Here is a 27,780-nt window from a genome sequence, read left to right as displayed (position 1 = left end):
GCAAATAAATAGTTGAGCCTTGTTTGAGCTGAACTGAAGGTAAGGCATATTGGTCAATTTCCTTTTTTAACCAGATAAAATTCAAAAGATGAACAAATAGTTTAGAAAAACAACCACCACATTATATGCCTTTGAGTCAGATGTTGTATACGTTCGTTTGGGAGATTTGTCACACCACATGTCTGTGAAGAAAGGAATTTATGAAGTTGAACCTTAAAGTTTAGGAGAATTAATGCACGTCACACAAGTAAACAACCTCCTTTCCCAAATGTTGTCAAGTAGTCAGTTTTACAATTTACTTTCAGTTTTGTAGATACAATGTGTACATCTTTATAGATTAAAATCTATTTTATAAAATATTAGTACTCCTTCAAAGAAGACTAAGATGCTGAATACCGTTTATTCTTTCTTATCTGTAGGTCCTCTATAGCAGAAAACTACATTGCCAGCCAAATGTAGTTTGACCTTCCTAGAATTGATTTGTAGCAGATGCAAGAATCATTATTGATGAAACCAGAATCAGTGGTCTTCTCATTTACACACTTGGTAAGTCATTAGTGACACAAGGGGAGCAAACATTAAAGAAATAAAAACTCCCAGGAGCATTACCTTAATAGCATATTGACTTCCAAGCTCATTGCATTTCAGACATAATTCATGAGTTTTCTTTATAAATAAGGAACAGCTATTCACCTTTTTTAAAGCAATGTTTTAAATAGCAAAGATTATTAAATACCTTATGAAAATAAGTATTTTTCCCTCTAGATACAAAAAAAAATTCATTTTCCATAAAAGTAAAACATGGCTAAAGTTAAGCCTAAAGGAAAATTATTTTTTTCATGTAAGATGTAGAAATGAATGAGACACCTCGTCATGAAAATGTTCTGAAAATTAAACCCTACATTATGACTAAAGAGAAAAACAAGGATAAACTGAAAAAAATTAATTGACTACCTATAACTTGTGCTTGTCACTAAATATAAATAAAAATAATTGAATACCAACTACTATGATTCACCACTGCTAAGTGCCCAATTGCAATAGAAATGTTAAGTAGAGCCTGTTTTACAATCTAATTTTTATTTGTAGATACAAAATGTAAATCTTTAAAAATGAAGATTTATTAAGTACTTCACAATCTTGCTAAGCACTTCATAATCCATGTGATATTTGTTTATCACAATTTTGAAGTAAGGACTATTGACACTTATGGGTAAGAAACCTCTCCCTACAGAGTAACTGGCCAGAGCACACAGAGAAACCCAAAGCTACACTGATCTCCGCTATTAGCCTGTCAACAATATGCTTGCTCAGACATAAAAACATGAGCAACGAATCTGTGCACGTAAAGAAAGCATAACCTTAGCCTACAGGAAAGGTTGTACGGTCACAATCCTGGCTCAACTGATTTGTTGAGTCCTGCAGAGAAGGAACAGCAGCGCATGTGAAATCAGATAGCTGAAAAGCACTAACACCTGGGGAGGGGAGCCTGCAAATTCCAGGCAGCTGCCTCCAAGATCATGGCCAGTGTCCTGGCTCCACGAGCCCTACAAGGAGGTATACCACTCTTTATTCTGCAACAGGGACTGACAGCTCCTGCAAAAGATAACATCTGTGAAGCAAGAGGCAGAGTGTGCAAAATAATTTCTCAATAGTGTACCTCTTGAAGTCAAGCAATAATGGAGGCTTGTGACGTTGGGGATCGGTAGGGATTGTGATGTCAGTTAAGGGGAAAATGTTTATCTGGAACATGTTCTGGTGGTGGACAATCCTGAAAACCAGCTGTAGAGAAGACAGAGCCTAGAGAGCTGAGAGCAGCTGGTTGGTCTGGAGGCTGAAAATAGTGAGGAAAGGCTTAGAAAAATCTGCATTGCAGATAAACCTCATGGGAGACAGCTGAACTCTTAACATCTCCCCAAGCCAGCTTCTCTCCAGAGAGCAGAGTGGCCTCAGGTGTTGTAATTTGGAATGTATATAATTTCCAGGCCTTTCTGGAGACCTTGGGTGATTTAACATAATTTTATCTTTTCCCTTGCTGCTTTTCACCTGTTTGTTGGTTGGTTGGTTGGCTGGTTGGTTTATGTAGTAGAGCAGGCAGAAGGGAGAAGCGGGCTACAATAAACAAAACTGTGAAGTACCCTCAACACTTCTTTTACAGGTCTTATCTTTTATTTAATGTTGGGCCTTGTCTTTATCAAGCTTCTACCCTTCAGCTTTAAAACAACATAAAGGAAGAACCAAGCATCTACCTTGTCTGTTAAGAAGAGGGTGGAGAAATAAAAACTTAGAAAGTCATAATAATCACTAACAATTACAGGGCTTCCGCTATGCGAATTACCTTCGTTAACTCCTGCAATATTGTAATAAGGTTGTTTTTGTCACTCCTGTTTTATACATCTGAGGTTTGATAAATTCCCAATTTCTCATAGCTGATGAGGGGCACAACCTGGATTTGAAGCCAAGGGTATCTAATTTCAAAGTCTGTACTTATTTCACTACCTTATAACCCAGCATTTGTTAAATGCCTTTAATGTGCCAGACATTCTGCTTGCAAGGCAGTTAATAGCCATAGCCTCTAGAAATTCCTGTTCTGTTGGGATGAAGGCACTGTTAAAGGGCTTTTTACATTGAGGCTGTTAATATTTTTTAAAAAAAAACTTTTCTAAAAGACTTCATTTTTCTCGAATGTATTTCCCCCAAAATTTAGAATTCTGTAAACAAATACCTGTAATTAAAGTCTAGCATATGACCACAAGAAAAGTAAATATTGGTAGAAAGGGGGAGGATGATGACATGGACTACAGAGGACTTTTCTTTTAAGTTTATTTATTTAGAGAGAGCAAGAGCACTGAGGGGACAGGGCAGAGAGAGAGAAAGAGAGAGAAAGAATCCCAAGTAGGCTCTGAGCTGTCAGCGTGGAGCCCGACGTGGGGCTCGATCCCACAAACCGCGAGATCATGATCTGAGCCAAAATCAAGAGTTATACACTTAACTGACTGAGCCACTCAAGCGCTCTGAGCACAGAGTAGTTTTAAGGCAGTGACAGTATGATAGTATAATCATAGATATATGTCATTATACTTTTGTCAAACACCAAGAATGAAACCTAAGGTAAGCTATGGACTTTCGGTGAATTATGATCTGCCAATGTTCATCGTTGGTGGACAATGTATCATTCTGGTGAGGGATGTTGATAATAGGGGTGGATGGCCATGTGTGGGGGAAGTGGGTTTATGGGAAACCTCTGTACTTTCAATTTTATTGCAAATTTAAAATGCTTCTAAAATATAAAGTCATAGCAAAGGGGTGGAAATAAAGTAAATATCTAATTAGAAGGAGAGAGCACATAAATGGTTTTAATAATCCAGAAGATGGATGGGATTTTGATAAGTGGAACTTTGGATGAGATATTAGGTATACTTTTCAAGGAAAGTGAAGAGAATAAAGGATCATTCTGTCAGTCAGCATTGTTGTTTGAACACCTACTCTGTATCAGTCCTCTCAGCAGATTCTGGGATTCTGGTTAGGAATGAGACATACAGTCATGGAGGTTCCAGTCTTGTGGGGAGGACATACATTCAATGGATGAATACAAGCAAAAGAAAAGCAGAGCGCCATAGAGAATGTAATGAGCAGACCTGTTAGGCCAGAGGATGCAAGAAGGCTTACCTGGGAAATCCCAGACCTAACCAGTGAACAGGACTTATCTAAGTAGAGGGGTAGACGAAGTGAGAGTAAAGCAGGAGAGGAGGAGCATAGAAAGAGTGTTCCAGGCAAAGAGAATAGAAATATGTGCAATAGCCCCAAGGAAATAAACCCAGGATGGTCCTGGAGAGTCAGACAGAAGCCAGATCATGGATAGGCTTATACCACAGTTTATAGATTGCTGACTTTATGATGAATACTTATGGCTTTAAACACAGGAATATCATGATTAGATTGCATTTTTAAAAGATGGCACCAGTTACTATATGTATAATGGCTTATTGGAGGAAGAATTGATGCGGGCAGCTATCGCCGTTGTCAAGATCAGGGGTAATGGGAAACTAATGTAGTCCTTGGGGATATGGATGAAATGGATAGATTTGGAAAATGTTTATGAAGTAGAATTGACAGGACTTGGTAACAGATTGGACCAGTATGTTTTAGGTGACAATTTTTTTTTTTTAAGCAAGCTCTACATCTAAAGTGGGGCTTGAGCTTACGAACCCAAAATCAAGAGAGGCATGCCTTACAAGTCAGCTAGGCATCCCTTTAACTAACAATTTTAATATAAATGTTTTTATATAAATAACAATGGCACTTGATAAAATGACATTTCAGAGCCTTTGAAAGTAACTTTAAGTTGTAAAATTGTTATATAAATGATGGTAAGTCATGGAGGAAGTCCAAATAACAGTGGCTTAAACAATAAAAATTCGTTACAAAGTTATCTCATATTCAAAATGTTTACAGAAATTCTAGGCATCACCTCTGAATTCCTACCATAAGAATGGAAGAAAGAGTGATAAAGAGCACACTCCTTCCTTTTAATGTAAGTTTCACACACAATTGGAATTCATATCTTATTGGCTGGAACTGAGTCATATGGTTACACCTGTTGTCAGGGAGGCTGGAATTCTGGATCTTATTCTGACTGTCCATGTGACCACGAACCCTCCCAATAGCAGGGGTCCTATTATTACTGAGGAAGGAAGAGATAATCAATATTGGGGGCAAAAGTAATCTGCACCACATTAACTACGGGCTAAGGCCTTAGAGATGGAGTAGGAACAAATAACACTTACAAATGGTGCCTGCCCTTTACAACAACAGAAAATTAAAACACATCAGAATGAACTCATTTTGAATTAGTATTCCACATTTTGTCTACGTCGCTACATACATTTTTTAACCTCAATTACAATCTAGATAGACTGGGTAAGTTAAACAGAGCTTCCCCATCAATAAATATGGCTTTATACTGCTACAAAACAGCCTCAGCTAAGCCAATATTTGAGCATAGTTGTTTATGGTTTCATTTCCTTTACTTTTAATAGTGGTCATAAAAAGCCAAACAAATGCATTTTATTCACATTCCTTTGGATGAGGCCTTGAATTTAAATTATGTCACTGGATCCATTAACATTTAACTATGGCTGGTGACTTATCCTCTACAGACAATCAGCTTCAGAATGTAATAACTACATGCAGAAAATGAGAATAAATAGCTGTCAGATAGTGAATCATACACGCATCACTCAGCGTACATTCACATTGATTTATTTTGTTTTGTCTGTTTGATGTGTTTTCATTTTGTTTCTAAGAATAAAAGCTATCAATAAGATGCTGGATTTAATAATTTAAGGAAAAAACTCCTTTCATCAATTTTCCACAAATGGTTCTCAGTAGGTTGAAATCAAAGGCTGCTGGCACTCTTAACTTTCATTCTACATTTAATTTTCTGTTAACATTTCCGCAACTTTTCCGAGTAAGCCACTTTACTGTTATTCTCATTTTCTTCATTTTCCTTTTACTGGTGCTTCATGTCTCAACTTGACTGACAGAGCAGAAACCCTCAATTAACTGAAGCCATATTAAGTCAGTAATATTTTTGTGGCAGCTAATTAACAGCACTAAATTATACTCATTATTATCATAAATATTCACATTCTTAATTTTGCCAATCAAAAGGGATCACACAACATTAAGTCATATGTTCTTTGCCAAACCAAAAATTCAAATTTGTTTTAAATGATCTATAGTATATCAACCACATTCTTGGTCTGCTTTTATCTTTGCTTTTCCCTTAGGTGTAAAATATATCAATAAACAACTGCTTATTTAATTATTTCTATTGATGCATAACTTCTGCTTCTTCTGCACTGCATAGTTCTAGTGTCAAACTGGCATCGCCTTGCAATTCCTATTGCATAGGGAAAGGGTTTTCTTGTAACAATGGCCATTCAAGTTTGCATTATTTGTTACTCAGGACCTATGACAAAATCTTTTATGTAAAGATAGCTTATATTTGTATTCTACATTATAGTTTTCAACATGCATTCATATGTTCCATCTCAACCCAGAAAATAAGGTGTTATCTTTATTTTACAGAAAGAAAAAGCCCAAGAAAGGGAAATATTTTTTTCCAACTGGCTAGTAAACAGTAAAGATAGAACACTGGAATAACAAGTGCAAAAGAGTACAAACTTAGACTGATGCTATGAAAGTACATGGTAAAGGAGATTAAACACGATTGGTAATGGAGGAGTTATCACACCCTTCTCCTTTCTCTAGATGTTATTAAAATAATAAAAATGTTGAAAATGATGTAGCCCTAGCAAAACCGTTCTGAAGATACCCTAGAATGAAGATAAAGAAAGAAAGAGAAAAATTGCTGCCAGGAGCCCCTGCGTTAACAGAAGAACCTGGAGAAACCCCAAGCTTAGAGTCTTCAAATACAGGGTCCTAGGAAGCTGTGAGACTAAAATCATGGCTCTTCATTAAGAAATGTATTCAGAACAATAGGGACCCTTTCTATTTATTCTTCTTCCCCTTGGTATTACATTTTTAGCTGATAGGAGAAGCTTTTGCCCCCAATGGTGAAAGCAAGAACTAGCCTTTAATAAAAGCAAGTGATCAGTTTTAGAACCAGGTCTAATACAGATAAATCTATGCAGAACTGGAACAATTGTAGGGATTGTAACCTGCTAATGTGCTGGTTACATTTCTGTGCTTCTCCTGGGATACCTGCTTCCTGACAAACTCTGCCCATTTACCCAGCATTTGCAATCAGCTTTCATGGTGAGCGGACGTACATATCTGCATGACTGCAGAGGAAACTTACAGCAGCTACCTATCATCTTCAGCCTAGTTCTTCATACATAAAAACAAACAAACAAAAGTCCTCCAAATCAAGACCTTTGAGAAACACCAGCAGCATGAACAAGCAAAATATTTTTAGAAATGACTCCTGAGGAAATAGAGATGGTTCAGGAAACAAGAAAACTTACAATTGTCTTTCTCAGAGAGATTTGAAAGAATATTGCACACTTTAAAAATGAACTTCCTTCCAAAAATGAATTTTAGAAAAGTATCAGATAGAGGGTAAGAAAAAAGTTTCTGGAAATTAATATGTGATTTCTCAAATAAGTAGTTCATGAATTAATTAAAAATAGAATTGGCAGGGCTAAAGGCAAATAATAATTCAGCTGATAAGAAAAAAAGTCTTGAATATAGGAAAAGGGATTTTAAAAATATGTAAAGAAAAAAGGCAATTAAGACAGATCAATCCAGTAAGTCCAACATTTGTCAATAGGAATCTCCTAAATATAGGACAGAGGCAGGGATAGCAAAAAAAAAGGAAGCCAGAGGAAAGTTTCTCTGAGTTAAAAAGATCTAATTTAAATAGGTCATTTCCAAACGACCTCCGGCAGCATGGGCAAATTGTCTCTGGTTAAGAATCATTGGTACAGAGTAAAACACTTGGCTATGAGAACAGACAGACCTGGGTTTCCTTCGAGCTCCACTAACCATTAGCAATTTATCTTTGGTGAATGTACTTCATTAAACCTCTTCTGTGAATTGGGGATTTAAAAATCCTATCTGCAGGGTTCTTTTTCTTCTTCCTCCTCTTCTCTTCCTCCTCCTCCCTCTTCCCCTTTTCGTCTTCTGAACTGTATGTACTTAGCACATAATATAGATTAAATAAATAAGGACTATTAATATTTTGATTATCATTGTAGTAATGATGATGAGGAAGAGGAGGAGAAAAATGTGTGGAGTGCAGGGTATGTGCCAAGGGTAGTGAGGGATAAGGAGAGGTCAATGTAGGCTTTGGATGCTTCGGTGAGGGACGTGGGTTATGCTTCCGATCAGCCCTCTCCAATGAAAGTTATCTCATTAGGGAAGTGTACTATAGAAGATAATGTTCTATAAAAATAATGTGGCTATGGAGCACTTGAAATGTGGTTAGTATGACTAAGGAAGTGAAATTTTAATTATTTTCATTTTAATTAATTTAGATTTAAATAGTTGCAAGTAGCTAGCTGCTACCATACTTATTGGCTAGCACAACTCAAGAAAACAAACAAAAGCCAAAGAAAAGTTTGTGTTAACAGTTTGTTTAGGCAATTAATGGGGTGATGGCATTCAGGGCAGGAAGACAAGATAAAAGCATTTCAGCAACCCTGACAGCTATGAGAACCAGGATGAAGATGGTGAAAAGGAGAATTTGGGGGAGAGCTAGGTCTCCACAATGACAATGTCCTCAGTGGACCCGTACCTGTTGCTGTCTGCCTCAACACACCTAACCTCAGCCCTAGCCCTACTCAATGACCTCTAAGGTTATAATTTTCTTTATATATGCTACCCTCCTCTTTCTACATCTGAGATCAGAATTGGGATCCGTAGCTTCCAGCTTCTTCTTTCTTAGCTCTCATAATTGTCCTAAAAATAGGCAAATCAAAATGCCTGCTTTTACAGATCTTTCTCCATAGATCTGATTTTCTGAGGCTTTAATCATTTTCTTTGTGATCTGAGATTCTTGCTGAGTTACTTACCACTTGCTTAAAATTCTGTGAAACTTGAAACTAAACAATGGATTCTTATTAATCCATCCCTCTGGCAAATGCTTTTTAAATCATTAAGATTACATTTTCTGTGATATATTTAGTCTGATCTCTTTTTCATACTGAAAAGTATAAAGCCATTTCAGTAATAACTGCTATTTTTACTAGTATTTACTGAGCTCCATGCCATATTAATCCAGTACTCTAAAGGGCAGGAGTCTTTTGGGAGAGCAGAGCAATAATGCAGGCCAGGGCTACCTTGGAAATGTGTTCTTTATTTTAGCAGTCAAGTCAGTGCATTATTAAAATATTCCATATTTGGGATGATATACTCATTTATCTGCTTTGGCTACATCTTAGTAGAAAGTAAAAGCTTTAGAGTTAGAGCAAGGTTATGGGCCAAAGATCTACTGTTTTCTAGTGGAGGGACTTGGGTAGGTCATTTGCACTCTCCAAACTTCAGATATCCTATCTGTAATAAATATAACAAGATCTGCCATTCCCATTCCAGAGACTGTTGTGAGCTTTGGGAGGTCACATGCTTTCTAGCACTTAAAAAGTGGTACAGAAATAAGTTCTTTCTCAAAGTCTAAATGCTACTCCCTCACTGGTTGTATTATTTCAATAATTTTATAAACCAAAGTCTATGTCTTGGACCTTTTTGTGAGCATATCATAAGAAACAACTAAAAATGCGTGTACACATTAAACTATATATTACATTTATTATTGCCCTTTGACCTATTGGACTATCCACCCATCTTGTAGAGGAAAAGTCTGACCAGTTATGTGACTTACTCAGGACTATGAGTTCAATGTATCATTTTAAAATCTTTTCAATGTTACATGTCATATTTCCTCAACTACCAACATAATCTTAAAAGTCAATCATTTTAGGGATTTCTGTCCCCACTACTTAAAGCAGGCTAGTTATTCTTTTTTAAGATTCTAGAATATCACAAATTTACCTGCAGCTATGCTCAAAATCATGCTAATTAGCTGCTCTTAGGCACTGAGAGAATCCTTAATGCCTACATGTATCTTATTCTGTATATATAACCATGAAATCTTACCATGAGAAAATCCTACAGTAAGCAAGAAAATACTTTTAAGGAAAAGAAAGTAGCAACATTATTCACATTGGAAATAAAACAGAAGATCTTCCTGAAAAGAAACATCATCTCTTAAGTTCCTATTCATTGTAAAGAAATATATTTTGGTTGTAAGTGTTAAATAGAGTAGCTTTGTTTTAACAATTACCAGATGTGGACCAATATACATCTGGTGCCTTAAATAGTCATAATCCAAAGTCATTAACACCAGGAGAGAATCTGAAGAAAGGTTAATTCAAACCATCTGTGGCAGACCCAAATGGAATCCACAAAAAAAGAGGATTGATTCAATTTCTTTTTTTTTTTTTTTTTGAGAGAGAAAAGGAGAATTTTTCAGGAAGACCAGAGATTATCCTGTGCTACTCTGAGACTCTTAACTGTTGAATAAAATTGCAAAAAGGCAGAGGCATGGTATTCAAATTCTGGGTATTTTACCAATTCCAGTTTGTCTATGCAAAGACCAGTGATGTCCACTATAGGAAGACTAGTTACACACACACACACACACACACACACACACACACACACACACACACGAACACATGCACGCACATATACTCATGCCCAACACTCATTTTCGTAGCTTCATCTTGACTTATGCATCAAGGACATTTCTGAGCAGACAACATAATGAATGCAAAAATGCCCATGACATAGCTTTGCTCCTTAGATACCTCTCCTAAGTGTTTTCCTTGAAGAGATATCAATTTAAGTTGACTTCTCTTCATATGAAAACTAGCATTTACTGGAATTTTTAATTCAAAGTTTCTAATGGCACTGCTCACATCTACTTGCTTGTTAAAGTAAACACCAAATGTCAAAATTACAGTGACAAAGACCACAGATCTGGTCACAGTATGGCCTAGAGATGGGAGCAACCATTTAAACAAAGGATAAGTGCTAATAAGTGTGAGGACATCACAAATGTTTAATATGCACTTAAGGTGTTTCTATGTGATTTCTTGTTTTCTTAGATATTTTATTGCTGCAAAGGGTAGTGTGGAAGGAACCAAACAGGCAAATGTTCCCAAGTTCCTGAAGCTATAGAGGAGGACTAAGAGACTCATGGTGGAGGCAGAAAGATAACATCCCTCAAGAGTCTGTCAAGGCTTCTTGTGAACACTTAGCCTCTTTGAACACTCTAATCATCTGCAAAAAAACACATCCTTTCTCCAGAGGAATGCAGGTTGCTGCCACCAACCAAAACATTCCACCAAAGATAAATGATTTTGTTGGAAAAAATGCATTCCTTAAATCAGAGACTATTCTCCATACCCTGTAGTCCCCTGTGGCTTTAAGTAGAGTCCCCCAAGGTTTGTATTGGGATGTGGTTGGCAAGAAGATGAGATGTGGACATCCAGGAGCTTTGCCACTAAGCACAGAGGGGCATGAGGTATGTCAAGTGCTAGGGGACCAGAGAATTTATCAGGCTGGTGCTGTGGTGAACATCCAGGCAGAGAGGAAGTGAGAAGTTCAAAGAAATCATGAAACAGGGAAACAGAACTGGAGTTAAGAAACTGGCACAGTGTTATATTGGAAACACATCCTTGAACCTGAGCCATAAGAATTCATTATATGGCACAAGAAACATTGAGCATAGGGCAGAAAGATTGAAATGCCAGTAGCTCATTGTGGTTTGTTTAATGGATCTTTCATAAAACAACTGGCTGGAATTGAAAGAGTCAGAAACCAAGAGAGACAATTCTCTCTTACCACCAAAGAGGTGGGGAAGTATGCAGTGCTGCCACACTAAAAGAAGGGCTCACATTTGACTTGTTCATAACAACTGCTCCAGTTATTTCTAACTTTTCTTGCCTGGACATTCACCTCCTAACCTCTTGCCAATCCACGCATGGTACACAGTCCAGCAGCATCAACATTACCCAGGAGCTTGTTAAAACGTAGGCTCTCAGGTCCCTCCTCAGACCTAATGATTCCAAATCTGCATTTTAATGGGATTCGTCTCTGCTTTAAAGTTTGAGGAGCTGATCTCCCTGGGTCTACTCTTACCACCTTATCATCCATTCTCTGCATAACTGCGTGAATAAATCTTTTAATTTTACTTGTACATCCACTGATTATTTCCCCCCTCTAGAAGTAAAGTTCCACTAGGGCAGGAAAAGGGCATGGTATTGGTGTTCAATAAATATTCAATGAATGATTAAAAGTGGATCTTCCTCTAGTCTGAAGTGAATTCTAGGGGATATGTAGGGCCCCCAATATCTTTTCTTTACCACTAGAAAAGTCCCACTCTCTTTTCTCTTGCTTTTATTAGGGAACATGAATTTTGTTTACCAAGCCTAAATCCTTGTCTGTGCTTTTTATCTCCTTTATCTCAGGACCTTTTCTATAATTTTGTCCTTCTTCTGCTTACATATACACCCTCCCTCTCTCTATGTGCCCTCCCTTTGGCTTAGGACTTACCAGGTTACTAAGAGTAAAGTCACACTGCAGTCACTGTCCTCCTTGCCTTATATATTTTCTGTTCTCTTGCCTTTGAGTTCTGGACCTCTTGAACATGTTTTCTTATTACTTTCATATCCTTATGTACTCATTCACTCCTCAAGAACAATTTGACTGGTCTGGAGTCATACTGAGATTCACAACTAGTCCTGACACTTGTGCAACTGTCACAGTCTCTGCTCCTTCATTTACGTGGACAGAACAGAATCTAAAGTCACTGTGATGATTAAAGTGCCTGTCACAGAGGCTGGCACATGGCAGGCGCTAATGTCATCCTAGATTCCCGTGGTTGGAACAAAAGTGAGGCTAGTTTTGAGCCATCAAATAATATTTGACCAGAAGTTTCACAACACAAAATACATTGATGCTTTTGTTATAGAAACATCCCTTGGAAATAATTTGAAATACCATGTGAGAGTAAAATACAATTCCATTGCAGCATTAGGATGGTAGTGAAAGGTTGGGAAACACAGGGAAATGAACATATCCAATGTCTTCATGATAGAATATTACACAGGTGGCAAAATATTGTAAGAGATGCTTAAGTACTCTGAGCAAAAAAAAAAGGCAGAATTCAAGTTGTATTGTTCTGATCCCAGTTACATAAATTTAAACACAATAGATGAAAGGAAGAAAGTTAAACAGAATATTAACCACAGGCTCTGGATAGTGCAATTATGGATGGCTATTACTTCCTTTACACTCTTTCAAATTTTACAAGTTTTATAAAACGTGGGTTTATTGTTTTTATAACAGAAAACATTACTGAAATAAATAATATATGCAACAGACTTTTACCTATTGTCATTCTTCAACTTTTTCGCATAATTTGAGTGTTAGCCTTGTTTTCTATTACTTCACCTGTCCTTTTTTTTTTTTTTTAATATTTCTTCCTTTAACTTTGTCAATTCCCATTACTTAGTCTACCACCTAAATGTTGGTGCTATCAAGAATGTTCTCTCAGGTCCTCTTCTCTCCTCTCCTGATAATGTCACTCATGTCCTGTCTCCCCAGTTTCTGTTCTCAGTGTTGGCCCTACGTGATCTGCAAACTACCAGATCAGTCTATCTGCATATCCAGCCCGTCGTGGCCTAACCCTGCTCCTTCTCTTTTTATCCCCTCTCTCATTCAGTCAATATTTATTGCCTGTACATTACATACCACACAGTCTGCTAGAGACTAGGATGCAACAGAAATGAAAGAGAGCCTCTTGTTTCAAGCAGCTTTTCATGACTTTTCTCCCCTCCTTTTTCCAGTTACCAAATTCCAACATTAGAGGCAGCACTGGGTCCTTCTGCTTTTCATTCTTCTTACTAATCAAGCAGTTGCTATATTCTGCTTATGAGTTTGAGCTCAGAAACATCTTTCATTTTCATGACCTCTTTTTTATGCCCACTGTGTTGACAGTCACCCTCTTTGAGCCTCTATTATTTCCTGGATTACCGTATTATAGCTTCCAAAGCGATGCCTCCTTCAACATACTTTCACTCACAACTCCATCTCACACAGAGCTATAAATTAAGTCACCTGAAAACACAGTTTAGGTCATAGTGGTCTGCTATTCAAAATACACCCAACAGCTTCTCATCAAATACTGAACGGTTTCCTCAAGTTGGCATTTAGGGTCCCCTTTACAATGTATTGGGTTGACCTGAATGGATTTTTATTTTGTAGTTCAAAAGGGGGTAGAATCGTAGCCATTTCAGATGGCACAACTGAACACTATTTCCATCCACACCTTCTAAGAATCCCCTTCCTCTACCCTACATTCTAGAATATAAATGAGACCAGTCTATACTCCCCACTTGTTCACTTTATTTGGTTTCTGCACTAAGTGTTGTTTGTTCTTCCTGGAGCTCCTCCATGCATTCTCTCTCCCTGGAATACTTCTTTTGCTACCACTGAGCCTTGAGGCTACTTCTTTGTTTTATTCTGCTGCACCCCACTGGGCTCCAAAAGTGTTCTATTCTATATACGCTTTTCAAGTAGAGCATCTTAATACACGTTTGTAATTGTTAGTGTCCTCAGCTATTTTTCTGGCTAAGTTGTATATAAGGTTGAAGGTAGTGTCTGCACACTGTATACTGTTGCCAGATTGTTTGTTTGTTTGTTTGTTTGTTTTTTTGGTCATTTGAAACTTCTGCCATATTTCAATTAAAAAAAAGCTTTACAAAATATTGCATCAAGTTATGCTATTTAACACTTGGATATCTGGCTCATTTAGTTATGTGGACTATAATTCAGTAATATGTCTTCATCGTAATGACACAGGAATCCTTTATGGATTAATTTATTTTAAGACTTCCTAATTTCTCTCTGACATTCTTCCTTAAAGAATAAAGTTCTTCAGTTTAAATAAAAAATATATATATTAAAAATATAAGATATATCAGAATTTGATTATGTTACATATTTGAAGATATATTTAGTCCCACCTTATGCATATGAAAACGAGAATCTACAGGCATACTGTTTGAACCTTATTTCAGTATATGTCACGTGCATAAATAAAATATTAAAGCAAATGGCTATGAGCCAAAAAATCTACTAGGAAAAAAAGGTAGTATGTTGTGGTTACTATGAAGGACTTTGGGCCAGACTTGTGTTGGTTGCCCAGTTGGAATCTCTGTTCATCCATCCATAAAATGGAGACCATACCCACCTCCCAGGATTGTGGAGAGAGTTAAAACAAGATAACCTACATTAGGGGCTAAGGGTAATTATCTAGCACATAGTTAATAACAAAAAAAACCATAGCTTTATTAATAAAAATAAATGACAAGAAAAAATAGCATTCTCTAAAACTATCATGACTCTAGAAGTTTCTCTATACATTAGGAAATGATGTCATACTAGTCCACGATGAGCAACAAAGCGTTTAAGAAGACTATGACATCATTTCTAGGATTACAGAGGGAAAGAAAGAGACAGAAAGAGAAGGCCTCCTCCCCACTGCCGCAGCAAAATCTTGGCTGAAGACATGAAGAGCAATAAACAACGTCAAGCTTGGGAGTAGTATTTAGGAAGCATCCTTAAAGCAAAACTCATGCTGCAGTTTGGCACCCTTCCCTTGCTGATGAAAGTGAAAAGGGACATTTTAAAAATTCTTTCCATCTTAACCTAAAACTGGAAAAATTCTTTTCTATATAACTTGGAGAAATTTCCACACATGGTTCGCCTGATTTTCTACCTGATATTAATTATCTAATTAATTATTTTTACTAATTAGAGACGATATAATGAATGTTTTGAGTAGATGAAAAAAAAAAAAGAAGTACCAAATGTCTGTTTTACAGTGTGTAATCTCATGAAAAACAAGAACAAAAAAGTAACAGAGGAAAAATGCTGATGAAATATTTACTCATCAAATAAGTAAATATTTGTTGAACTCCTACTACGTTCCAGGCACTACTTTATGTGCTGTAGATATCAGTGAAAAAAATCAGTGAAATAATTAACCAATGTCAAGACAAGCTTGATTCGCAAAACCATGATACAGATCCCTGACTCTCTTCGAGTCCAAAAGTCAAATTTAATTCTGATCTGATGCCATAACAGTCTATTTCAATAAACCCTAGTTGATGACACAAAGTCTGTCAACACACCCCTAGGTATATTTTAAAATGGTCCTAGAAAATGTAGGCACTAAGAGGCTTTAGGTGAGGTAATATGCCACTTTTCCAACACCCAGTTTAATCACAACAGAGCAGATTCGTTCTTATTAACAATATATTGAATACATTTTTTAGTGGTTAAATAGCAACATCATCCTTTTCCAACTCATGTAAATACCCCAATGTTCAAAATTAATATAATGAGTTGCTAAATGATCCTGCAGATTAGGAAACAGATTCTCACATAAAATATATACTATATGGATTTTGTGAGATGGGAAAATACCAAATAGATTTTTTTGCACCAAAAATGAAATGTATTCACTAATCTGAGTGAAACCTAAAACGAGAGAATAGTCCCAAGGGTTTTACAATATCCAGGAGGAATAGTTAAGTCCTGTCTGGGGATTCCATACCTGACTCCACTGAGTAATTTCTAAGGAAAAATGCAATATATTTCCTGTATCTCTGAGACTAGTCTATTAGATTTTTGTTCAATATCTGAAATAATGCAGTTTCCTTTTTTTAGAACACACTGATTTATTGTAATGAATTCATTCTCTTGTGCAAAAATATTATGTGATATCGCCTACACTCTGGAAGGGTGGTTACAGTGGCATCTGCCCCTTCCTTCTCTCCCACAATAACTACCCACATTACCAAGGCTCTTAGTAAGTGCTTGTGGAATGAATAAATTAAGGGCCTCATAATACACACTGCAGAGAAAATTAAACGAGGACAATGCATTCATCTCCTTCAACTGGTACAAATATTCACACTCACAGATGTACACTCACATACTTCTGGCATTTCAGGATCTGTCGTTGAACATTAGCTATTTCCCAAGTACATTAAAAAAAAAAAAACTAACTTCACTGCATAAAAAATTTCAGACCGATAATCTTGAGAGGAAATACTATGTGAATGCCAAAGAAAGATTTAAGAGATGTTATTGATCTTCTCAGCAAGGCAGAAAATGTCTTCCATTTTTGGAAGGCAAATTTCAAATACAGCTTTTCTTGACATGAGTGTGTGTTGAAGTCAGAGGTAATCTTAAGGAATTAAACAAAAGGTAATACCTGTAATTGCCATCTCCAATCAATACACATCGTGATGCTGAATTCAAAAATTAATATTTTTCATGTAAGGCATAAGGCCCAGGATCAATGGATTCAACTTGATTTCATGGCAAGATGAAGGATTACTTTCTTATGCCAATAAAGCATATGTAAAATCAGTTCTTTTAATAACCGACAACCTCAGCCTTTAAACATGGTGCTAAAGACTGAAGCATCAGTGAAGAAGTTACAATATTTTATTCGCAAAACCTAACAATACTGAGTCATTCCTAAGCTCTTGTCTCTAGCGCTCATTCTACCTGGGAATTTACCAGCGTTTCATTTACCAGTTTAAAAATATCACTTATTAGCAGGATTCCCTCAGATAAAATCATTACTTTAGTATAGTTCTGTTAAATTCAAATGACTGAATTTTCATTAAGATAGAGAATTTTGGACATTTTTTTTAGCTGCTATCATAATAAAAATCCAAAAATAAGCCAGACATATTGATATTTGTTAACAACTTGCAACACAGGCCAAAGATATAATTCTTTAAACGTCTTATAATCAAAAAAGCCTTGGATAATGGCATTCTCTGCCTGGGGAATGATACATGCTACAGACAATGATCAACGTAGGCTTAAGGATAAAAGATCAACCATAGACAGATTAATTTAAATAAAAACATTCCAAATCTTTCCCGATTTTCCCTCATTTAAACACCCAAACAAAACATGTGGTACCTTTTAATTTTCTGAATGAGTAGTTCCCAATCAATGTTTCTTCGGTTAGAGACAACAAGCTGAAGAATCTACTGAAACAAAACACAAGAAAAAAAAAATACATATACAGAGTTGTTAACTAAATATTGAAAATTGTAACTCACCAGTAAGCAAATGTATTCTTTATAATCCAGATAATAAATCTATGTCTTGAGATCTGTAGTACAAAAAATGCAGTACTTGAATTTTTAGGAAGCTCAGTAATGAATTTTAAAGCATTTTACTTTGAGATCCCATCAAGCAGATCCTTTGAAAAATGGATTAAAAATAGAACAAAATAAAATTAAAAAAAAAAAACCAAAAAACCCAAACCATTACCAGTGAATAGGCAGCGATACCACCCAAGTCTAGCCTTTGAGGATTGCTGCAGAATCCTTCTCCCGGAGCATTATCTCTACGGGCTGGCTCCAGCTCTCTAGCTCCAGACAGACGCAGTCTGCAAGCCACCAGCTCCTGTCTGTGTGTGTCGGGGAAAGGGAAGCTGCAAATTAGAAAAAGTCCCCGCAGTGGCGAAAAGGAAAATAAGGCGAGTGGGAGAGGGAGAGAGAGCTCACTAGCCTCAGAATTTTCGAGAATGATGACAAGCCACCCAGCTCCGCCATCATTCACTGACAATAAGATGCAGCCCTGGCTTATGATTTAGCGGTTTACCATAGGGGCTTCTGGTATCAAATGCCTGACAGGCATTTTAATTGCCTCCATCCAAGTGTGTCCCCAGGAGTCGAGTCTATAAGCCTATGAATGTCATCATCTGGTCTCCTTTGTGTTAATGCCAGACACACACACACACACACACACACACACACACACACACACTGCTTAAATAGAGAGGCAGTTTCCCGGCATATAGGATCACAAATAAATCTGGCTACACAAACTGGACATGACTAAATGGTAGTTTATGGGAATTTTTATTATCTGCATTAATGACATCAGAGGTTGTTTGATGTTTTGTCATTGGCTGCTAATTGCAATATTTTAAAAACTCAGTATCACATATTGCTTACTTATATTCCAAAATAAATAACTGTGCCCAATAGAAAAATGCATATATGTATTTGTATTTTCAGAGGGGAAATTCAATCCCCTTTTAACTGTGATAATTACACACTTGGCAATTTTTCCTTACAAGAGAGAATACCGCAAAAAAACAAAGAGGACTGGAAAACCAGGGTTGATGTGTGATTTCTGTGGGCAATCTATTTTATTCCGTTTACATACAGAAGCAAAAGGAAGTGGCAAGGAGCTTGAGTACTGGGACTTTACCGTCCCCAAGGGCCAAGGCAGGGAACTGAATCTCTGGCATAATCAGTATCCCCTTTATGTTAGCAACTGAAATGAACAGTTGACTATCCCTGTTTTACGGTGCCCTTTATGTAGGGAGGTTGCATGTGGAATAATTCCCTGAATTTATTGCCTGGACAAAAGAGCTGGGGAAAATGTTAATAAATAAATTAATTTTTATAGCACTGTTAGCTTCCTGCATCAGTGAATAGAACAAAATTCGATCTATACCAAAAGGGCTGGCTCTGAAGGAGGTTGCCAGGAGGGAGCATCACCATGGTTACCGGAAACAGAAAGTACTGAGAAAAATAAGGTGATGATAGAGAAAAGAGGAGACTCCAGTGGAGGAAATTTAGAGACCAAGGGATATGCTTCATCCTTTGCCTTCTGGAAAGAACTGTCTCTATCGGTTTTACATTCTATTTTGAACACATTAAGATGAATTTACATCCTCCATTAGTCACCTTTCTTCTCCACTTTTCGATCACTAGCTAATTTTGCTTTCATAAATATTCAAATTACGGTTCTTTTGTACGACATGGTTCCTACTTCTCCTTGCTTCTGTCCATATTCTGGATTCACGGACACCACTCAACCTAGTCCACACCCTTTGTCTCATAGGTGAGGAAGCAGAAGCCCAGGGAATCTGACCAAGGTCACAAAGCAGGCTGGAGATCCAGCAGAAATACCATCCCAGTTTCCTATCTCAGGTGCCCTGCTTTAATTCTTTCAGCAAGTGATTTTCATGCCCTGCTCTGTCCCGTTCTGTTTGCAAGCAAAAGCGATTCCAGAAACATCCTTTGTCTTTGATTTTGTAAGCTTTCCTTTACTTGCTAAAGCAGTGATCTTCCTCTTTAAAATATGTTCCAATAATTCTGAGACGAGTCTTGCTTAATAGCTGTGCTGTACTGTATTGGGGGTCTGAAGAATCTGGGGTAATTATGTCACTGCTTTTCTTTCATTTCCAGCCCGACAACCAGATGAATCCAGCATGATTACCCTTTTGTGAACCTATCTTGTTGAGCCTGAACTTAATCATCATATACTAGGCACTCTATCATCCCAGGCAGGCATTGTTCTTTCTGCAAGCATGAAATCGGGCAAACTCAGCTGTTTTCCCAAGGTTCCCCCTACTTTGTGTAGTTTCATGAAGTTACCCAAAATAATGAAACTGGAAAACTGGGAGCCCAAGTTAAAAAAAAAAAAAAAAAAAAAAAAATTAAGAGATCTTTCACTCAAAAACCACCACTGGGGGGCGCAATATTTGTTAAAATCTTTCTGAGTCAGCAAAAATTGTGATTAGGATTTTGACCTTGCTGTTTTACTGTGTTTATTTCCTTCATAAAATGTTCTTTCAATATTCAGTTCTTATAACTCATTGCTTTTAGGTTAACTCATCCATAGGTAGGATCAGTTTGATTTTTCTGATGTCTGAAATACAGTTGCTGTCATTACTGTTGTCCTCTGCCCCCAGTATGTCAACTACAAAATAAAGAAATAACATTTAAAATATGATTACCCTAGTAAGATTACGAGAGAGTTCAGATTTCAGTTAACCTTACATAGTGGGTAGACATCTTCTCCTCCAAAAAGTGTTTCTTAAATATGATCTTTCTGTTAATTGTCTATTTTTCTCTAGTGATTTGGACACTAAAGTTATTTTTTTAAAGAAATATTTTAATATATTAATTATTCATAATATATTGTTAACTTCTAAGCACAAAAAAAAGATGCATAAGATTGTCATTTCTTCAAACAGAAATATTTTGTCAGAATCTTATAAAGTATACATAATGGTCCTGGTCAGTCTAAAAAAATAGCACAGCTTCAAAAATATTTAGGACTCTTTAGGAGTCATTTAATAGTTGAGAATATTTGCTTTGTCATTGAGAATGAATTGGTAGATTCTTTTTCTTTTTTTTTTTCTTTTCATTTGTTAGTGTATGGAAGCAACTATTACTTTAGCATGTGCATTGTATACTAAGCACTATATTTGTAATTCTTCTCTTTAATTCTATTCTAAGACCGCAAGATGGCAGATAATTGAGAGCCTTTCATGACATTTTATATTTTTTATATTTGTGCTTATGAGCCTAAACTGTATTGCTTTCCTTCCCTTTTTTCTCTTTGACAATATTCTAGACCTTCGCTTAGTACCATTCATCAGTTTAACCAATTTTGATGACATACAGACATATATTTCAAACACTTGATAGGTATGGGGGAAAAACAACATTTCCTTCTCCAGGAACTTCAACTATAGTGGAGAGGACATAAAAGTAAGCAGGAAATTAAGCTAACACTTCATTTTCTACCTTTGATGACACTTTGTCTCTGCCCGTCTGTTAAAATCTACTTCATCTCAGATCCTGATGGTTAAGAATCTGATTTAACTGCATCCCCAAATTCAGTTAGCTTAGCCCTATGGCTCTTCTGGAAGACCCTTAGTTTTACTCCCTAGATACAGTGGTCTGTATATTTGTGTATCACTCTTGGAGTTCTTTAGGAATGAATAATGGAGGTATTTCTTCCTTACCTCCTTGAAGCCTTTGCTCACATATCATCTTCCCAGCCAGGGCTTTCCTGACTACTATGATGAAAACTGCAACCATGTCTCCCACAGCCTTTGTCCCTGCTCCTGCTTCCCTTTTTCCACAGCACTTACCACTTTCTATCACACCATAAACCTGTATTTATTATGTTATTATTTACTACCTGCCTCATTCTGCTAGTTCTGTGAGGGAAATCATCTTTACACGTTTGGGATACATGTATCCCACACGTATGGGATACACACTGGTGTATCCAAAGCACCCAAAACAGTGGCTGGGAACATAGTAACATTCAAATATATATATATATATATTTAATGAGTAAATGTGAAAATCACATTAGCAGATGAATTGAAGCATTTAAGCACAAGAAAATTCTTTGTTTTCTATATTGATTTCCTTGTTCCATATATTCAGTCTTCCTTATGAATATTGTATTTTATTTGTATTATAAATCATTTCTCCCATGGAATCAATATTTTTTGTTATTTCCATTAAAGGATATACATTTATTTAACATAGGGACTTGTCTCCTGCTTTCTTTGAATTCTCCAATGTTCCTAGCACAGGATTATCAGCTCTTAAATGCTAAGACAGAGATTGTTTGATAAATAATACTTCTATTGGTGTTAAATATGCTAACATTTAATCTTTAGATTATTTAAATAAAATTAGAATAGTTAATAAATCAATACTGCCTTATGGCCAAAATGCTTAGAAATGTCTTTTAATTTTTTGAATGTATTTATTATTTTTTAATATGAAATTTATTGTCAAATTGGTTTCCATACGATACCCAGTGCTCATCCCAATAGGTGCCCTCCTCATTGCCCATCACCCACTTTCCCCTCCCCCCTACCCCTCATCAACCCTCAGTTTATTCTCAGTATTTAAGAGTCTCTTAGGTTTGTCTCCTTCCCTCTCTGTAACTTCCCTTCCCCCCTTCTCCCCCCAGAAGACCTTCCCCCCGGTCTTCTGTTGAGTTTCTCAGGATCCACATAAGAGTGAAAACATATGGTATCTGTCTTTCTCTGTATGATTTATTTCACTTAGCCTAACACTCTCCAGTTCCATCCATGTTGCTACAAAAGGCCATATTTCATTCTTTCTCATTGCCAAGTAGTATTCCATTGTATATAGAAACCACAACTTCTTTATCCTTTCGTCAGTTGATGGACATTTAGGCTCTTTCCAGAATTTGGCTATTGCTGAGAGTGCTGCTATAAACATTGGGGTACAAGTGCCCCTATGCATCAGCATTCCTGTATCCCTTGGGTAAATTCCTAGCAGTGCTATTGCTGGGTCATAGGGTAGATCTATTCTTAATTTTTTGAGGAACCTCCACACTGTTTTCCAGAGTGGCTAATTTTTTTTTAATTTAAAAACAATTCTAAGATTTTATTTTTAAGTAATCTCTACATCCAACGTGGGGCTCGGACCCACAAGCCCCAGATCAAGAGTCACATGCTCTACCGGCTGAGCCAGTCATGCGCCCTTGAAGTAGCTTTTTATAAATTGACTATAATTACTATACTTGGCACTTAAAAAAATTAACAATAGAAATAATAATTATACTTTTACCTTATACTCTGAAATTTGTCATTCTAAATATAAGCAGATATCTGAGTATCTTACAAATTATATAACGTCCAAATTCACTGCACACTGTTTTGCCTTATTTGTCACAGATGGCATCTCTTCTTTGAACAAATTTTGTCCACACAAAAGTATCCTGTGGTCAGACTCCGTGTCCCAGCACCCTGCCTGCCTTAAGACAGACCTACTGAGTCAGGATTTCCATGGAATGGGCCTGAAGCCTGTGTACTCCAGGTGACTTGAATGCCCGGAAAACCTGGGGAAATGCTACTTCCAGGGTGTCCTCCTTCAAAGAAAGTCTAGAAAACTTGGGTGTTTTGGCGGCAGATTGAGTTTATGCTAATCAGAGGTAACCAAACTGCTCATGAAGCGTCAGTAGATATGGTTAATGGATGCTTCAGTTGTTTATAAAGATTCAAAAAACATGTGTTAATGTAAAAAAAAAAAGTACACTGTGGTCCGACAAAAAACAAAAAGAAAGAAAAGTGTCACAATTAGTGTATCTGTCTGAATTATATGAAATGTTGAAATTCCATTACCTTTTAACCTATAAAATAGCAATTTCATATTGTTCAACAATACCTGGAGAAGTCATAAAAAGGAAGCCGAACTGAGTAGAGAACTGTACAAAATGTCCCAGTCTCTAGGCAAAGGCAAGTCTTCAATAGCCACTAAATAAAATATGACAAGTTTCAAATTCAATATGTGACACTTTCCAGAATATTACAAATTATGAGAAGCATAGGCCCCAATACTACTGATTGCTTTTAAGGCCATGAGGCTCTATGATTCATGTGAGGATCTGAAAATCTTCTAGAAATGTTTCTTGAATTCTTTGACAAATTCTACAGTAAGTCTCTGGATTTCATTTCTTAAAAATGCCTAGGCAAACAGATTCAATGTAATACCAGCAGTGCAAGACATATGTTCTAGGGGATTCCTGATTTATGGGATGAATAACTGGTTGCGAGGTAAAAGACAATCCCTAAGCACCCAAAGGACACATTTACGTAAATTACTCACATGATGTTCTTTTGTTTTCATAGCAAACTATAAAAATTATTAACATAAACAAAGCTGAGTTATCTTTATAAAAAATAAATAACCAATATATTGAGAAATTCATATATAGGATTTTGAGAGCCGATAATGGGCAAACTTATTATAGAAGGATAAAAATCCCTTCCCCCGCAATAAAATCTTTAAATCACTTGACTCTTGCCCCTAAATTCGTCTTGTTATGATTAAAGAGGATGAACTACATTCATCAGCTTGTTGTGTGCTTCATCTTTCACTGACTTTCACTAGGTACTCTATGCTACTGAGCTGGATTTTTACTTACCCAAAACTTGAAAACAGATTGATATTTTTCAGGCCTCAACTTCCATAATTATTCACCTTTTTAATATTTATATTAATTGTCTCTTCACATACAACCCAGTAGAAAAAATTTTAGGGGCGCCCAGTGGCTCAGTCAGTTGACCATCCAACTCTTGATTTCAGCTCAGGTCATGATCCCAGGATTGTGGGATTTAGCCCTGTATCCAGCCCTGCACTGAGAGTGGAGCCTTCTTAAGATATTCTCTTTCTCTCTCTCTCTCTCTCTCAAATAAAAAGAAAATTTAAAATTTTTAAAAATAAAAACTTTTAAGCCAAGATACTTAGTATTTTCACTGAATTTAGATAGAGTGAATCAGAAATGGAGTATGTTTATAAAGAAGCAAAGAGCATACTTACATATGGGTCACCTACAGTCATCTTTGCCATGTTCACTGTGATTTTGATTAGACTTGACCCATACTGGGAAGGATGAATATATTCTAAGCAAGCAGGGTGAGGAGTAAGGCAACATAACTGGACTACTTTCCGTTTGCTCTTGTATCATGTTTTAATCCTCTGAGTCATCAGGATCAGAGTTTGGCTTCACAATTTCATTTTAAATCTTAGTGTGGTGATTTTTTTTCCTAAAATTCAGTTATATTCTTATCCAAATATAAGCACAAAATACATTTCAAATTATTTTTGGGTTATGCACCATTTTTAACCTCAGAAATATTCATATTTCACTGGCAATTTTTCACAGGCAGTTTCAAAAATGATATGCTCTTGTTTTTCTTTATTCCATTAGTACTCTTATTTCACTCATTAAGGTGAAGCCAAAAAAAGATGATGTAAATAGAGAAAGGAAAGAGAAGTTTTTCCAATTGTCAGCACCCAAAATACAGTCTGACTGCTATTTAGTGAAATAGCTAGCTTAAAGGCCATATTTAAGTTGTGTATGCCATCACCACCGAGGCTTAGGAAATGACAGTTACCCCAAGTTCTATTCTGCTCATATACTTTCATCAAAGTAAACGGAACTAAACTTCTTTTTGCAAAACAGTGTTATGTGAACTTCAATTCTGAAAAATAATTGCTAGTTCAATTCATCAAGTTATAATCTCATTACACTTGAAGAACTATGTTGGGAATAAAATTCTCCAGGTACTGAAAACTATAATGGCAGAACAACTGAAACTCTAACCCACTGCTGGTGGGAGAACTAGCTAGTATAGACCCTTTTGAAACTTCTTTGGCAAGACTTAGTAAAGTAAAATGTAAGTCTACCTCATCAGCCAGTAATTCCATTTCTAGGTATATACTCAAGAGAACTGAATACATATGCCTATCTAAATACGTTTTTGGAAATGTTCTTAGTAGCTTTATTCATAACATCATGAAATTAGAAACCACTCAAATGCTCAACAATAGTAGAAGCTGTTACAGTATATTCATACAATGGATTAGCACAGTGAAAAAAATAAAGAATAAAAAAGGATTACTGTTACATGCAAGTACACTGATGAATCTCATAGGCATAATGATAAGTAAAAGATACAGACACAAAAGAGGACATACTGTTTTACTCCATTTATATGCAATTCAAGAACAGACAAAACTAATGTTCAGAAATAGAAGTCAGAATAGCGTTTACCTCTATGGGGATTAAGATAAAGGGTAGTACTGACTAAGAAGAAGTACAATGCGTCTTGACATGGGTGGCTGTGACATGTTGAGGGGGGTGTACAATCGTGATGCATGTGCTTTATTAAGGTATATTATACCTCAATAATAATAACAATAGCAATAAAATACTATGATGCCAATGGTTTAGAAATTCTGTTTATAGCACATTTTAGGATCCACAGTGAACATTCTGCAAAGGGTTCTGGTATGAACATACATACTCAGGTGTGGAACCATGGCCTCATAAATGAAGGCCCTATGAGTATTATGTGTTTGTTAAATAAACGAACTGCAAGAACATTTCACATGGGCTTTTAATAAATAAATAGGAAACAGTGAACTAAAAAAACTTATAGTAAAGTGTGTATCTTAGAAATTTAGTAACATTTAGTTTAGTAACATTTAGTAACAATTTAGTGAAGCGTCTGACTTCAGCTCAGGTCATGATCTCACAGTTCGTGAGTTCAAGCCTCGTGTCGGGCTCTGTGCTGACAGCTCAGAGCCTGGAGCCTACTTCGATTCTGTCTCCCTCTCTTTCTGCCCTCTCCATTCGCTCTCTGTCTCTCTCTAAAAAATAAATAAAACATTAAAAAATAAATAAATAGAACATTGTTTTATTTCACAACTCTGAGAGTTATGAACCTCCACTTTACAAAGAGGTAAGAGTCCAATTAGGTTTAGTTATATGCCGAGCACACAGCCGGTAAGTGGTGAAGCAAAAATTCAATCCCTGGACTTCTGAGTTAATTATTTGTAATCCACCTTAACAATTCTAAGGTGTTATCAGAAGAAAGGAGCTAAACTGAACATAGAAATAATAATTTTTCATTTTTCTAGGTCAGGTACTTTAAGACAGACTATACTACTCTAAGTGTGCATAAAAGAGATAGTCTTAGAAATAAAAAATTTTACTTTCAGAATTATTTCAGTTTCCATCAGTTCATATATAAATGAGGAAACACAAGCATTCCTATAGTTAAGGAAGACACTGTAATTTTATCTACTATCTATCTGGTCTAATCTTGACAGAGTGACATGCGTGAGATATATGCTCACGTGGTTTTTAAGAACTTCATTGATAATTTGGGTTTACTGTGCATATTTTTAACCTCTTGTTGAAATTAACATATGTCTTAAAAATATAGATTACAGGGGTGCTTGGGTGGCTCAGTCGGTTAAGTGTCTGACTTCAGCTCAGGTCATGGTCTCATGGTTTGTGAGTTTGAGCCCCTCATCAGGCTCTATGCTAATAGCTCAGAGCCTGGAGTCTGCTTTGGATTCTGTGTCTCCCTCTCTCTCCTTTCTTTCCCCGCCTGCACTCTGCCTCCCTCTCTCTCAAAAGTAAATAAAGATTAAAAAAATTTTTTTAACTATAGATTATAATGGTAAAATACTTGTTTTACATAGCCAATTACTATTTCCATTTTATTATATCAAGTTAGAAATAATTGAATACCATGGTTAACCATAAAGGTTACATCAGAAAACATTACACCAATATCATATGCCAATGCATGCCTTGTTTAAATTAACTTAAATTTATCTACAGTTAAGGTGCGGGATACTTTTCTTCCAAATAACTCCATTGCCTCCATCAAGCCCTTCCTCAAATATTATCTTCTCAGTGAGGCTTAATGTGACCATTGCAATTTGCAATTCCCATTCCCAGTCTCCATTATTGCATTTGGCAGAATACTTATCATTTCCTAATATACTATATAACTTACATATTTTTTATGCTTATTCTTTGTGGTCTGTCTCT

At 36.3% G+C, this 27,780-nt stretch overlaps 1 protein-coding gene across 42 annotated transcripts in view; it reads right to left on the bottom strand.

Annotated features, from left to right (window-relative positions):
- MAP2 (microtubule associated protein 2) overlaps nucleotides 1-27,780 on the bottom strand; it is a 280,818-nt gene that overhangs the window by 122,439 nt on the left and 130,599 nt on the right. For 7 of the 42 annotated variants that reach the window (XM_027051910.2, XM_027051968.2, XM_027051986.2 and 4 more), the window contains exons 1-2: nucleotides 17,899-18,163; nucleotides 17,542-17,609 (exon numbers count right to left, since the gene is read on the bottom strand). The gene's annotated coding sequence lies outside the window, so the exon portion shown is untranslated. Of the gene's footprint in view, nucleotides 1-17,541; nucleotides 17,613-17,684; nucleotides 17,839-17,898; nucleotides 18,165-27,780 lie in introns of those variants that run through there. The other 35 variants (XM_053215727.1, XM_027052061.2, XM_053215728.1 and 32 more) reach the window with 16 other exon arrangements.

This window comes from Acinonyx jubatus, chromosome C1 (genome assembly GCF_027475565.1).
Source record: "Acinonyx jubatus isolate Ajub_Pintada_27869175 chromosome C1, VMU_Ajub_asm_v1.0, whole genome shotgun sequence".
Taxonomy (NCBI): domain Eukaryota; kingdom Metazoa; phylum Chordata; class Mammalia; order Carnivora; family Felidae; genus Acinonyx; species Acinonyx jubatus.
This window is presented reverse-complemented; position numbering and strand designations above follow the sequence as displayed.